The sequence below is a fragment of the Ixodes scapularis genome, unplaced genomic scaffold (genome assembly GCF_016920785.2).
Source record: "Ixodes scapularis isolate PalLabHiFi unplaced genomic scaffold, ASM1692078v2 PGA_scaffold15__6_contigs__length_5221840, whole genome shotgun sequence".
Classification (NCBI taxonomy): domain Eukaryota; kingdom Metazoa; phylum Arthropoda; class Arachnida; order Ixodida; family Ixodidae; genus Ixodes; species Ixodes scapularis.
The window spans coordinates 3,444,940-3,459,211 of NW_024609841.1; the positions used below are offsets into that span (position 1 = coordinate 3,444,940).

Sequence of the window (14,272 nt, forward strand, 5' to 3'; positions counted from 1 at the left end):
AGGGCGGATTTCGGTCGGCCACCGAGATGATATCGATGGCACTGGCAAAACACCAGTGGCCGAGGGCGGATTTGGGTCGGCCACCGAGATGATATCGATGGCACTGGCAAAACACCAGTGGCCGAGGACGGTTTTGGGTCGACCACCAAGATGATATCGATGGCACTGGCAAAACACCAGTGGCCGAGGGCGGATTTGGGTCGGCCACCGAGATGATATCGTGGCACTGGCAAAACACCAGTGGCCGAGGGCGGATTTGGGTCGGCCACCTACCTGAAATCCTGGCACCAGCAGGACCCCAATGGCCGATGGCGGCTTTGGGTCGGCCACCGAGATGATATCGTGGCACCGGCAGGACGCCAGTGGCCGAGGGTGGCTTTGGGTCGGCCACCGACCTGGGATCCTGGCACCGGCAGAACACCAGTGGCCGAGGGCGGTTTTGGGTTGGTCACCAACCTGAGATTGTGGTACCAGCAGAACGCCATTGGCCGAGGGCGGCTTTCGGTCGGCCGCCGAATTGACAGTGTGGCACCGGCAGGATGCCAGTGGCCGGCAATGGCATTGGGTTGACAGCCAAGCTGGTATGGTGTCCATAGAAAAAACTTGGCAAAGATGGTTAGCCCAATGACTCTCACTAGAGGCCACGCTCAAGGTCTGTTCATACTTGCAAGACGCAGTGGTTGCGTGACTGCATTTTGGTCACCGAGAGACGGTGATGATCGCAAAAGCGACTGGTTTGGAGTTGAAACCGCTCGCTTTTGCGACAAAAAAGCAGTCGCGCGACCACCAGATTTTGGAAGTGTGAATGCGCCTTTAGGGACTCCACTTCCCGATTGTCTTGTGGCACCGCCAGAAGACTGAGTGAGACCGCTCTGCCATGAACCGCTTCAACATTTCTGGACGACGGAAAGCTGTCCTTGAAATTCTAAGTAAAGCTCCAAATAATTTGAATACAATAATTTTATTCCATAAGATGGCCTAAGTGTTGTTACTCTGGAGCATAGCTTATTTAGTGTCGCTCATGTTCCCCTAACCAGTGGATTGCAGGTTGCCTGTTGGCCTATTCAATTTCTTGTCATGCAGCTGGCCTCCTCTGTTTGGGGGGGGGGCTACAGAAACACACCCTAATTCATGGCAGGAGCCAACAAAAATATGTAAATTTATTTCAAGTGAAAAATAAACAAGTGAACAGGGAATCCTATTTGGCAAGTACACATTAACAGTAAGCAAAGGACGGATATGTAATACTCTTTCAAGGAGCAATGACAGTTAAACTTCAGGGAATAACATTACCTAGCATTCCTTCATGTGTGCTTTGTTGAAAGTGATGAGATCTGATCATTTTGTTTCACACACTTGCTTCTGTTCTGTTGGGAATATGTGGAAGAGCGTCCTCCGGTACAAGCCCGTGCCATTGACTGCACTACGGTGCTATTTGGTAACCGGATGTGCCTATATGCATTTTTCTCATGAGCACATGCCGTTGGCATTAGATCCTACAAGAATGACATCACCCTCAGCAGCTCCTGCCATCTAAACACAGTAAATGTTTAAAGTTGGAAAGATTGCTTGCCCCGATTTCCAGCAACCAGGACCCTGGTTAGGAGCAAGAGTATAGGGCTAGACACATCTTTCGTTAGTCTTGCCTGGCAATAGGTTGTTCGAAAACACCATGAACTGTGCTGTCGAAGGCCGAAGCTGCTTTGTCCTGACCCTAGTTGACCTAAACCCGTTGTCACATCAAGAGAAATGTTTGCACATTATTCAGGAACTATGTTTTGTAGGTATGTGTGTACAGTCAAACCCGACTATATTGAACCCGTTTACTTGGAATTATTTCTTATATTGAAAAACTTTTGTGCACAGTAATGTTACAGCGATAATATATATCAACAATTACGGTTACATTGAACAAAAATAGCAGCCACTACCGATACATCGAACTGCCAAGAGTGCCGTTTGGCTCTGCAAGCTTGCTTTCCCCCAATGTTTGCGGCCGCATTGGCGGAAAGCCAGCTTGAAGAGCACGCTGGCTTCTTTTTTGTGGGCGGACGCATCGACTTAACACCTCTAAGAAAGAAGGCCGTAGCGCTCCGAGTGGTTACATCACAATGTCGGAGAAGGAAGGCCATGGTGCAACTACATAAAAAAAAAAAATCACATCGTCGTGAAAAACATTTTTCTTGTCAAGCGGCACGGTGGGGTTTGTGCGCGTTTATCCGACATTAATATGTCTTAAAAGTGCTGTCTTGTACAATTTATTATATATATATAATATAAATGTAATATACAATGTGCTACCAAGGTTGAAAGTACCAATTTTATATTCATGATTACCCCTATAACCGCGGGACTATGTGCAGTCCCGCAGCTCCCCACAACTTTCGAATGAACCAGTTCGGTGAGACATTTTCATCTTCCCTCCAACGGCTCCGATTCTGGTAAATGTATGTTGTGTGCGAGCTGCAGACTGTCTGAAAAGGAACGCTGGGACTTTCAGAAGGGAAGAGAATGGAAAAAAATCAAGTCATCGCCGCGGGGAGCGCACAAGAGCAAGAGATGGGCCGACAACGTTAAGCCTCCCACACTGCTCCGCTGCTCTCGTGTGAGGTTCTTTTGATCCTTGTTCCCGACGTTTTTCTGTCGTCACCGCAGTCTCGGGTAGTTTTTGTGTTCGCTTGATACTACGGCATTTACGTGGATTCGCGGAACAAGTCCTGCTACTGTTTGAGTGACGTGTGTGGAAACTAGCCAACAATGACACTGGTTGATTATCGATAGACCTCTCGAGATCTCGACTAAGAGGGACTTCTTGGAGCTTGTCTTCAAATGTTTTGGTGCCAGATATTGTGGGACATATGGATACGATCGACAGGTGAGAAACAACTTATTTACGGGCTTTCTTGGTCATGTGGGACGCAAGTAAGTGCTGCAGTCTTTCTTTTAACATTTTGTGATAGAGTGGAATTTTGTTCTTTGTCGCTATCCGTGTACAGTGGCGTCGACATTTGTAAATATGCGTTGTAACATTCTAGTTTTCACTGGAAGGTGAATGACAAGTTTGTGCGATCATACAAAATGCATTTTTTGTGGTTTCGTGTTTGCTGATACTAATGTCATTTTATTGCCTTTACCGCATTTATACCAGGACCTTAACTGTATTACGGCAATAGTATTATTGTATACAAAAGAAGTTATATTTTGTTTACATGATTGTAAGTGACCCTTCTCTAGCTGTGTCCACGTTGACTACGTCCACCTGATCTTTAACTGATCTGTTTTGCTGTGTCCACTCACTGCGTGTCTCACAATTTTGTTGAAGCGTTTCTGTATAAATTATGCATTCCTACAACAATTGCGTGACTCAATGTTTTCAACTTAAAACAATCACTTTGTATAGGCGTCTTATACGCATACTTCGTGCCATTTTGTACCGATTATTTAGCGATGTAATGCTTTGCCCGTGAAATACAATGTTTTCTAGACCCATTGTTATGGGCAGCTTTCATTTTAGCTAACAAATCACGCTTATGTGACTAAAACCGCGTTACAACAATCGACCCACGCGCGTTGCCTTCGCTTCGACGTGCGCCCCCGATGGCCTTCATTTGCGACGTCACGAGAGGAGCGCTACGGCCTTCTCTTCTGGGAGGTGTTGGTCGACCGCCCGGAACAAAAAAAAAAAAATCTCTTTTGCGCAGGGAGCAGGGGGAGGGCGCTCCATGGTTCCTCTTCCCACTCCGTCCACAAAAGAGAATACTGCCTTTTCTTCCGAGAAGGTTGAGGCGGCCGCCCGGAAAAAAAAAAAGCCAGCTTGCTCTGCTAGCTGGCTTTCCCCCAACGCAGCTGCCTGCCTTAGGGGAAAGCCAACTTGCAAAGCGAAACGGAAGCTCTGCAGGTGCTACTGCTCGGACGTGCTCCGTGCCCTCGGCATAGTTCGGCCCTAATGTGCGAATATAGAAGGCAGCGGCCTCCATTTCGGAGTCCATCGATAGCGTAGAAAAATATTGTTATTGCGGATGCAATGAAGAAAAAGCAGCAGAAGATGCAAGACTATTTCATTGTGTAATATTTCAGCAGAAAGTGGATTTTTGAGAGTCAAATTCATTAATACTTCTAATTGAATAACCCGCTATATCGAACTGGCAGACGTTTTCTTGCGAGTTTGATGTAAACGAGTTTGACGTATAGTGGATTTTGAGTTCAAAACGAATTTAAAGTGAATATTTTTTTCTGTTGAATAGTTTTGAATTTAATATTGTTATAGTTTTTACAAGCCTTCCACTACTGTACGATACTTAAATAGAAACCCTGCAGGTTGCTGCCGAGATTTCACTTGTACTCTCCTAAGTCCTTATTTTAATACGTAACTCATATTTATAAACTGCGGCATCTGAACAAGAAATTTGTTGCAGATATTCTAGTCAAGAGGATTTTTAAATCTGCTCGTTATATGCAAATATTTTGTATTCAATATAAAGTATGAAAAAAAAAGGAGCATGAATGATGAACGTATGTTCTCAAGGCCTCTTTTGCCTAACCCAGGCATTGTTTCTCAAAATTAATGAACTTCTAATTGCAAGTTTTAGAATGTGTCCAAATTTGTGCGTTTCAAAGAAATGGCATCGTCGTAATGCGCCAATCCAGACAAGGTCTAGGCTTGGCACATGCGCACTGGTGACGACGCTATTTTTGCTTCCGCAAGGCTTTTGGGTACTCTAGCCTATAATTGCCTAAAACTATTACTTAAGGTATTCACATCAAACTTGATCACATCAGTCATGCTCGTGAATGCAAGTGACAACCTAGCTTTTCATAATCTACACCTTTTTGTGTCTAGAAATTTAGTTTTTTATCCAAAAGTGTTTTTTGTATTCCTTCATACACAAACTCATCTCTGTTACGTCACAGTGCGGTGGTGGCGCTTCGGGCACAATTCCGGTCTGGGGCTGTGGGCGGAAGTCCCCGTGCGAGACGTGTATTCCTGCGTTGTTTTGAAAGGAACCTGACAAAAACCCGCTTTCTCGTCAAAACATCACGACTGGGGCTGTACTAAAAGAGTCTAGAAAGGTTTGAAGGTTAGTTTTCATGTGCTCGGTTCGTCCGAGAACGTGGATATGTGCCGTGAAAAGGGAAAACCAGATGCCGTCGGACCACATCTGCTTGGGCGGGAAGCACTTCGGGTTGAATTCACGAATACTGGTGGTCATCAATTTATTCTTTTGTTCCCACATGAATGCCAAAAAACCGTCATGTTGTACCGACCATTGTATAATGACTATGTTCAGTGCGTCTTCAAGTTCAAACGGCCGCCTGATCATTCGAACTATCGTCTGCTGTCTCAGACAATTCTGCTTGTCTGCTCTTTTAGAAGACACCGGCCCGAACATCAAATGTTGATGCCGTACTTGCGATAAGAAGTAAGTGCAGCCCTCAAAAGACTTAAATTTGAAACTTGGTAAGCAGGCTTCATGTAAACAGTAGATACAAAAAGATGTTCATCATTGTTACCAGTGGCCATCACCAACTTGTTATGCCTAATTCACTTGGTCCGATTCTGCTTGCGATTTTCAGTATCGGCGTCGACCATCTCAGCTACGGTTCACGCTGTTGCAGCCCGAGTGACTTCGCGACTGAAAATTGCGAGCGAAATCTCATCATGCGAATCAGGCTTTAGCGTACATTCTGCGGCGTCCACGCGGAATGAATCGCCGCATGCCACATTATTCACGCGAAGGTTTGCGGTGTAACGAGCCTCGGTAATCTCCCTGAGGCCGCTCAAGTAGTCAGGCATCGCAAAAACGACGTAGAATCACCAATTCGAACGCCAAAAAGGGCAGGGGGACTCACACCGACAACGACAACATCGCATTCCAATGGTTTGTTTATGGGCGACGGCGAGCTTCTCGCCCACACTCCATCGCGCATGCGCGGCGCCAGTGGCGCTACAGTTTGTAAATATGAACTGGTGTAAACTATAATTTAGGGAATGACATATAAAATATCAAGCAAATAAAAAAATGTCAACCATTTACCTACTACTCAGTTTCATCTGAAATGACCCAATACCATGGTGTTAAGAGAGTTCAGCCTTCAGTTGTGTGGTGTAAACATCAGCCAGTGTGCAACGGTATTACAAATACCAGAGTCACCACTTGCGCGAAGGCATGATGTTGCTCCAATGACACTGCCTAGCTTTCTGCTTCTTCGTCCATTTATCATTTTCTTTTTAGACACAGCCTGCTATTGTTTTACCCTCGCCATGCCCGCCATCAATTGGGGCATAAAATTCATAATGTTTCCTGTTCATATGTTCGTTATACCTTACAATACAACACAGACCATGCTACAGGCCACACAAGTCAACTCAATGTAGTGACCTCGGAGAGAGGCGCTGTGATGCGTTGTCACTTGATGCGCTAAGTTGCCCGAGACAGCTGGCAACGGCCGCTACAATCCATTGCACTTACAAACGGAGTATAGTGACTTCTAGATAAATTATTTGAATCATTTTGTCAACTCCCTACATGCACTAAAATACTACTTCGAGAAATTAGCACAGTTGAGAGCAATCAACCAAGCACAGCACCCCGAGGACTGATGCACCACAAAGTTCAGTTTCCATAGGCACTACCAGACACATCACAGATAAAAAAAAATATAAATAAAAAAACATTTTTTTGTATGATGCTTTGTGGTGCCTGGGAGATAATGCGACCAACTATGGCCACTGTGGATACGGTGCTCGAGTAACCACTAGTTGTTGAGACACAGCACCTCCAACAGAAATTGACTGCAACAGACTCGGCAAAACCGTTATTTCTTTATTTTAAGACAATAGAATACAACAGGTCTTGGTGGTGGATTCTGAATTACATGTTTCTAAGTGTTCAATAACGAAAATGAAAAAAAAAAATTGAGGATGACAATATCTTTGAATTCTCACAAAAAAATTGTTTGACTTTTTCTATATTTAAAAAAACTTCTGAGCATGCATAAAAATATTTACGTTTCGGGAAGTTTTATTACCCTGTGGAGCTCGAAGATATGTTAATGCGCAATTGGGAAAATCATATTTCCACCTCCTCAGACGCAATTTATTTTAACAAAAACATTGAAGGTCTTTTTGTAAAAGTAGGTCTATTCCATTGCAAGGACATATTTTGCTAGCTCCTATAAAATCTTAATTGAAAACAAAAAATAGGCACGACATTATTGTCCTATCTTAACATGTTGCCCCATTTGTTTTTATCGCCTTCCTTGTTTCTGTTAGACTCTACACATTGGCCGGTTCCCCAATTCCCCATTCTTGGGTCAGGCTCTGTTGATGCACTGTTTAGTTAAATTAAACTATTATTGCTACACGAAAGTTTTATGAGTCTGTGCTTTGTCGGACACATGTCTATATTTCCTGTTTACAGTGTAACAGTTACACTTGCGGCTCACCCGGACCGTGTCGCTTGCTCCAGTGCCGCTACAAGTCATGCCTTCATAGTGCCTTGTTTGGAAGACTTCAATGTCATGGGTGCCTTGCGACCACGGCTTCTAGAAAAAAAAACAAAAAACACAATTAATTGCCTGCACGCAGAACACCAAAGAAAAAAAATCAAACCTCTGGGTATCTAATGCCTGTCAAGAATATCAATGTAACCTGTGCTTTAGTGCACATTCTATATACTCTGTGCATTAGTTGTAATATGGGGAAGAGAGCAGATGCTGTACAGAGATGTTGTCCACCTAAAGTAGGTTTAAAGTATGTCCCTTACATCTATCACTTGCTTCATGCAGTTAAGCATGTTATGTACGAACCAAGATTGAATATGATATTCAGTCAATTTCCGTGCAAACGACATAAACAATCACGTGCCTCTGTCAAGTGGCAAATTTGAATGCAAGCTCTGCTAGGTACATATATATGTCTCGTCTGGTTGAAATTAATCACAGGAGCTCACTCTTAAGAGACATTGCACAATTTCAGGTTGTCCGAGCCATGCAGCTTGCTCCACCTTACGTATCATTGCGCAGCATGTTAGTAACATGACAGCCTCCTTGTCAACGCTAAAGTCATTTTCCTCGTTTGAGGTTTTTTGGCAATGCTTATTCCACAGCCTACAGCCCTAAAACTTGAATCTCTATCATATTCAGGGCTATATCACTCAGCTTGCATCCACCCCCTTCTACAGGCTGCAACCACAGAGGCATAACATAAACAGATCCAGTCCCTATAACACCAAAAAATATTGAACGGTTCCAATTGCATTGCTGCATCAATAGACCCATTTTCTGAAAGTCCACACAAGGCACACTAGATCTTGTAAAGAGGTACAGTAGCACAGCCAAAAATAATTTACGTCCCCACTCACCCCTCCCAATATTAATTAGCACAGTACGCTGTGTAATAATACGCTACTTTCCACTTACAGTATGGGTGCATGTTCTGGTGTAAGTCATCGCACCAGTAATAGGCAAAATAAAATTGCCCATAAAACTGCATATCGAGTGGAACCTTGATTATGCATTTCCAGTTTATTCAACGTCCTGCATTTTACTATAATTTAGCGCAGGTTTGTCAAAGTGCTGTAATTATTGTCGTTTTGGGTAATACGACTCCGGGTTCATTATTTGACACTTTCGCGCGTTCCCATAAATGTTGTATAATGAATGTTCCACTGCATACGGTCTAAACTTCCAAGGGGGAGGGGGGGGTACTGAAGTTTCATGAGTAAAGCACTGCAGATGCGCCAAATGCCCAAGAACTACCCACGGTTATGCCCAGTGAACTGGCAGGTGCGGATAAAAATAAATTAGATTTGGCGGATTGTGAATTGGATGCAGATGTCATGGGCTACAGGCGCGGATATCCGTGGGTCCGGATCTATATTTTTGTCGAGGGGGCTCTCAAGCGTGAGTTATCGCAGAGCGAAGGGAATAAGTGAGTAATTCTACAAAGTGCATTATGGAATGTTTGGCAGGAAAAAAATTACTCTCTCAGAAAAGGAGTGCCAATTTGGGAGAAAATATTTCTTTACACTAAGACCTGAGTCTTATCAGAGATTGGTTTAGAGTGTTCTGCGTCACCAAACCTGCTGTCCCTACAAAAAATAAAGAATGTAGGGGCATCAATTGCCTTGGGAAAGTGTGTTCTTGTCTGGCACGAAAAGAGTGGAAAACATTCTTTGGGCAAAGGAAACTCAAAACGTACAAGCCACAAAAAAGTAGAAGCCCCAGTCGTGTAATCGCGTCTTACCACGCATATACCAGTGCTTCTCTGCAAAGAGTGACCGCCTTTCCTCGCACACTTTTTTTATTTTTTAAAGGGACACTGACAGGGTATTTATGCTCGCCAAGGTTTTTAGTTGTACGTGACATATGAGAGCTCAACTACCCAGAACAGAATTTGCGGCTCAAAATTCGGTTTCTTTCCGCCCGAAAACCGCCGATCAAGAACTGGCCGGTTCGAGTCTCGCTCACTCTCCTTTCCGCGGTCACGGGCCGTTTTCTAAGGTATCGATGCGACCACCAAATTTAATCAAAGTCGTGGGTCACTGAAGGCACACACTCAATATTAAAAATAGAAAAAAAATATGAAACCCATTTTTTGTGGCTTCTAAAAAGCTGTAAATACGTTGATTGATAAAAAAAGTTCCACAGACAACCGGAAGCATTCTGTGCGTTCGTCGTTTCGCGTATCGTGGGACTCGCGGGGACGGCGATGGCAGCGGACGACGGGCATGGGACCTCTATTTCAGAACTGTCGTTTGCGGTACCGGCGAATTCTGTCTACCGTTTAAAGAGAAATTTGGGACTGATCAAAAGAATTGGTATTCATCCCGTACGACACGCCCGGCCACCAAGCAGATTTGCACGAAGACGTCGCCGAGCCGTCGCTCCCTTCTCGTGGCTGAAGACATCGCTCGCGCAAACGTCAAGCACGACGTGTCTACTTCGAGTTGAATATGCACGCGTACGATTTCTTTACTACGTGCGAATGTCCCCAAAGCGTGGTGCTTCCCGACTTCGACCCGGGAGTGCTTTTGCTAGAGAAAAATCGACAGCAAACTTTCCAACTTACAGTTTACCGGCTGAATTATTACTAAGAAAAGAGATCCACCAGAAGTGAGATGTGCCAGTAGCTCAGTGGGAAAGACGTCCGGTTCACACGCGTTAGGTCTGGGATCGATCCCTCGTGTAGCTCTATTTTTTTTTTTTTTAACATTTTCCGATGTTTACATATCTTTTTCTTTTTTTTTTACAATCATCACTGAAGAAACAAACAAAAGTTGTGGACGATACTTCGCTGAATTAAATGGTATGGGATTTCCGTTTTGACACCTGCGAACTCAATGTAATCACTTTCCACAAAATACGAGGAGCATATAAATCAGGTAGCGTCCGCTTTCCGAGGTGCCCGTATATGTTCTACAGGAATTGCAACCAGCCATTGGTCCCGATCCCGTTGATCTTTCGGAAACTCTGTCGCACAATGCCACTTTTTTTCGGATGCAGGACATGTGAGCCAGCTCTTCACGCAACATCTTGGGTGTATTCTTTTCGGAGCCGATCATGGAAATTCACCACGGGCACCTACTACTCATCCTCCAACTCCTCAATGTACAAAACAACTCATCTTGGAGTACAAAACAACAAGCGGAACAAACATAACTGCAAAAGAATCGCACGGCGAGCAGTTCCCGCACGCCGCATAGCACACCGCATGTCGTGTCGTCTGCTATGGAGAGGAGAAAACAAAAACAAAAACGCACGGTCGGGTGTAGCCACGTGACTTCCGCCACTCACTCTCTTCTCTCCACTTCTCCGACCTCCGTCGGGTTTCGGTTTCGATTTCAAGCAGTTGCGTCTTTTGGCTATATTAAACAAATACGCTACTCTGTTGCAAAATATTAATTGGGTAGTCCTCCGACATCATAATGAAGCGCCTGGCAAAAAATAAAAAAAAATTTTGGGGGCTGTCAGTGTCCCTTTAACTTAAAAGGGACCTTCAAAAAAGAAAATGTAGGAGGGACACGCAGGTAAAAAACAAATTTAACATGAACAAAAAAAATTTTTTTTAGAGGCTGGTACACATGTACAGCACAGAGCTGATGAACCTAATTTAGCACTAATTCACCACTGTATCACTGGTGTAGGACAAATGTAAGACTGCATAAACAAGATCAGCATTACAGTATAGACCACTTATAACGTAACCACTTATAGTGCAGGACCGGGTATAACGCGACTTTTTTAAACCACCGGTTCGCCTCCCATAGAACTCCATGTAATTACATACCACTTAAAATGCAGGCGCGAAGGGAAATACTGGTTATAGTGCGGTTTCTGGAACAGCGCGCCGATTGCCCTGCGCAGCCAGCACGCTTCCCTGTGCGACACTAGATAATGGCGCTAGCCTGGCTAGCCGCAAGCGGCACTCGCGGGGCAAAGAGGTTGCTCGAAGTCGTGGCTCCAAGAAGCGAAGAGAGAGGCTTCAGTTGCCATACCGACGAAGGGACGCACGCACGTGTCGTTCACGTGCGTGCGTTGGAAACAACCGCAACGACAGACCAATTGCAGGTTGGGGAGAACTGTTAGAGCGCGTTGCATGTCAGTCGCGGGCCGGCTTCTATCCGCAAACATGGCGTCGGTTGCGATCGTTCCACGCAAAAGCACTATCCTTGACTGTGAATTTTCGTTGTGTGCCGCTATGATAACCCAGCACGTACTAGAAGGGGAGATCCACCTACTCGTGCGGCGATGTCGTGGCGGCACTCTCAAGACGGCAGAAACACCCGTGTCGTTGTGTTTGTTTACTTCGACTACAGTGGTGCTTTCTAAGCATTTGTGTTTTTGAACATCGCCCGGATTTCTTATCTGGAGCATTTCACGCCTGTGCTAAAGTTGAAGGTATTACTGGCGCGTACCGTATAAAGGATGCGAATTTTCACGCGTCTTCATCACCGGAAAAAAGTGATTAGGGTTAGCAATCCTAACGCTTGCAACGTCCGTCCGCAACCAGCGACGCCGTTAAAAGGCTGCGCCAGGCAAAAGTCGCTCATTTCTTTCAAAATTGACACTTAAAAGAGAAGTGTACTAGTCTGGTGAAATAAAGACTCCTCTTCGACTAACATAAAATAAATTTTTTTTTTTTTAAGGTAAGTTGTCTCATGGCATGTATTTTGGCCTGAAAAATTGATGTTTTCGTTATAACGCGGTACCGCTTATAGTGCAGATTTTCGCGACTCCCGCGTTTTACGTTATATGCGGTCTACACTGTATTCCCAGGTCTTGACTAATAGCCCTAATGTAGAGCTGTGGTTGTATGTGTAAACAGGCCTTACATAATATCTTTTTTTCACTATTACCTTGAAGGTTTCACAACTGCGGTGATGCGATTGGCCTAACCCGTTTTGGAGCACCTTTCGGAGCAGCCAAAACAGTGTTTTGGAGCAGCAAAAGTGGCCTTTGCAGCAGCCAAGACAGTGTTTTGGAGCAGCAAAAGTGGCTTTTGGAGCAGCCAAAACAGTGTTTTGGAGCAGCAGAGGTGACTTTTGGAGCAGGTATTCTTAGAAAAAAAATATTTGTTTTAAGTGCTGGACAAACGAAGGGCACTTTGCTCGCCGCAATAAGCAAACTATGGTCAAGCTAGACCACCTGGGAGTCTCAACGTGTAACTGAAATGCCAATGACATGACAGATTTTGCAGTGCTTCAGGTAAATTATACACACATATGTAACTGCTGAAGATAAATAAGAACCAAACTGCACATAATAAAATTTATTTGAAAATGATCAGCTTACAAGTAAATATCACAGCAGTAGGTTGACTAGTTATATAATATAATGAAAGGAAGCAGTCTCCGACTGATGAAACGCGTAACTACTGCAGAGCAATGCGAAATTGTACACAAGACAAAGGTTCATTACGAGTCTTAGCGCGTGCTTTTCTTTTCGCTTTTTGAAACTTTCTGAAAGGCTGCTCCAAGCCTCGCTTTGCCTTCAGCTAGAAATGAATGTCAACTTTCAATGTCTCCAAAGAGACATTGAGACATCCCATAAGTGTACAATGCTGTAGGCGTTGCCGAGCGATTCCGAAAAACCGCTTGCCGCCGTTTCACTGGTTCCCGACGTGCCAGATTTTCGTCAAAAGTAAGCAAACGTAAAACAATGAATTGCAAGCGTCCCAGCAGGTGCTTCTCTTGTACAATCATATTCGCATGCACCTGAGGGCAACTTCGGCAAGCTTGCAGTTGCACGTGCTTCGTCGCGTGAGCGGAGATAGCTGTTCGACCGAAACCATGCTACTCCGCTTCAGTGCCAACTGGTTCCCGAAACTGTATGCAAGATGCAACTGTCCAGGATACAACAAAAACGTCCAGCGGCACGTGCTTGATAGGCAGGCAAACAAGGTACGTACTAAACACACACAAAAAAAGAGAACCTGAGCGCATCGATGCAAGACATCGCGAGTAAGGGTCAAAAAGCTTTTGGAGCGCTTTGTGCAACGACTGAACTCGAGACAAACAGGCACGCTCTGTGAGTTCAGCGTGCATACATTGCCTTCTTTGCTTTAGATCACTTCTCTCCACCCACTTTCTTCCGTGGGAGATTTTTTACGTATCAGGGTCCCTCTCGAAAAAAAACCTACCAAGAGAAACCTAAATAATCATTACTTCGACAGAGCAAACTGAGTAAAAGAGGGATTTTTGTAGTAGCGTAAGATTTAAAAATGCACAGGAATTTCGGTGAACACGCCGCGAACATGCGGCAGTCCTTAAAGGGAAGCTACGGAGCTTCTTGGAAAAAACGAGTTAGAAGTGAATTCTAGTGTATTTTTACCCCGTGAACCCGAATACCCAAACCATTTGCTGCGTAAGTATTGTTAAACGCGAGAAAAACGCGAAAGACAGTCGCTGTCCGTGACGTCATCGACGGCTCTTTTGGCTGCCCAAGGCTAGGGAGGCGGGGCTTCAGTCCTATTTTGAAATTGCTCGTATGGCTCTCCGGCGCGTCGCATTGAAATATAATTTTGATATCTGTTAATCTAAAGGCCAAATGAACGCGATTCAAGCGTTTTTTCTCAAATGTAGAAGTGCCCCATCTTCCCTTTAAATTTCAGTTTAGAAAGCGCCACATCTGCAGCGACGTGCGGATGGCAACGCCCGACGTTGCGCCACCACGGTGACTGGCAGGCAGACACAAAATATAGTTTTCCATCAGCCGTTCTTTTGAGGAGCGAGTGCTTCAGCTCACAAAGTAACTCCTCCCACCGCGCAAA

General features: G+C 44.6%; 1 long non-coding RNA gene across 12 annotated transcripts in view; it reads right to left on the reverse strand.

Annotated features, from left to right (window-relative positions):
* Window positions 1-201: 201 nt before the first annotated feature.
* LOC120837389 overlaps window positions 202-14,272 on the reverse strand; it is a 53,003-nt gene continuing 38,932 nt past the window's right edge. For 11 of the 12 annotated variants that reach the window (XR_006077696.1, XR_006077692.1, XR_006077688.1 and 8 more), the window contains one exon: window positions 6,805-7,545. This is a non-coding gene — a long non-coding RNA (uncharacterized LOC120837389). Of the gene's footprint in view, window positions 457-6,804; window positions 7,546-14,272 lie in introns of those variants that run through there. The other variant, XR_006077690.1, reaches the window with a different exon arrangement.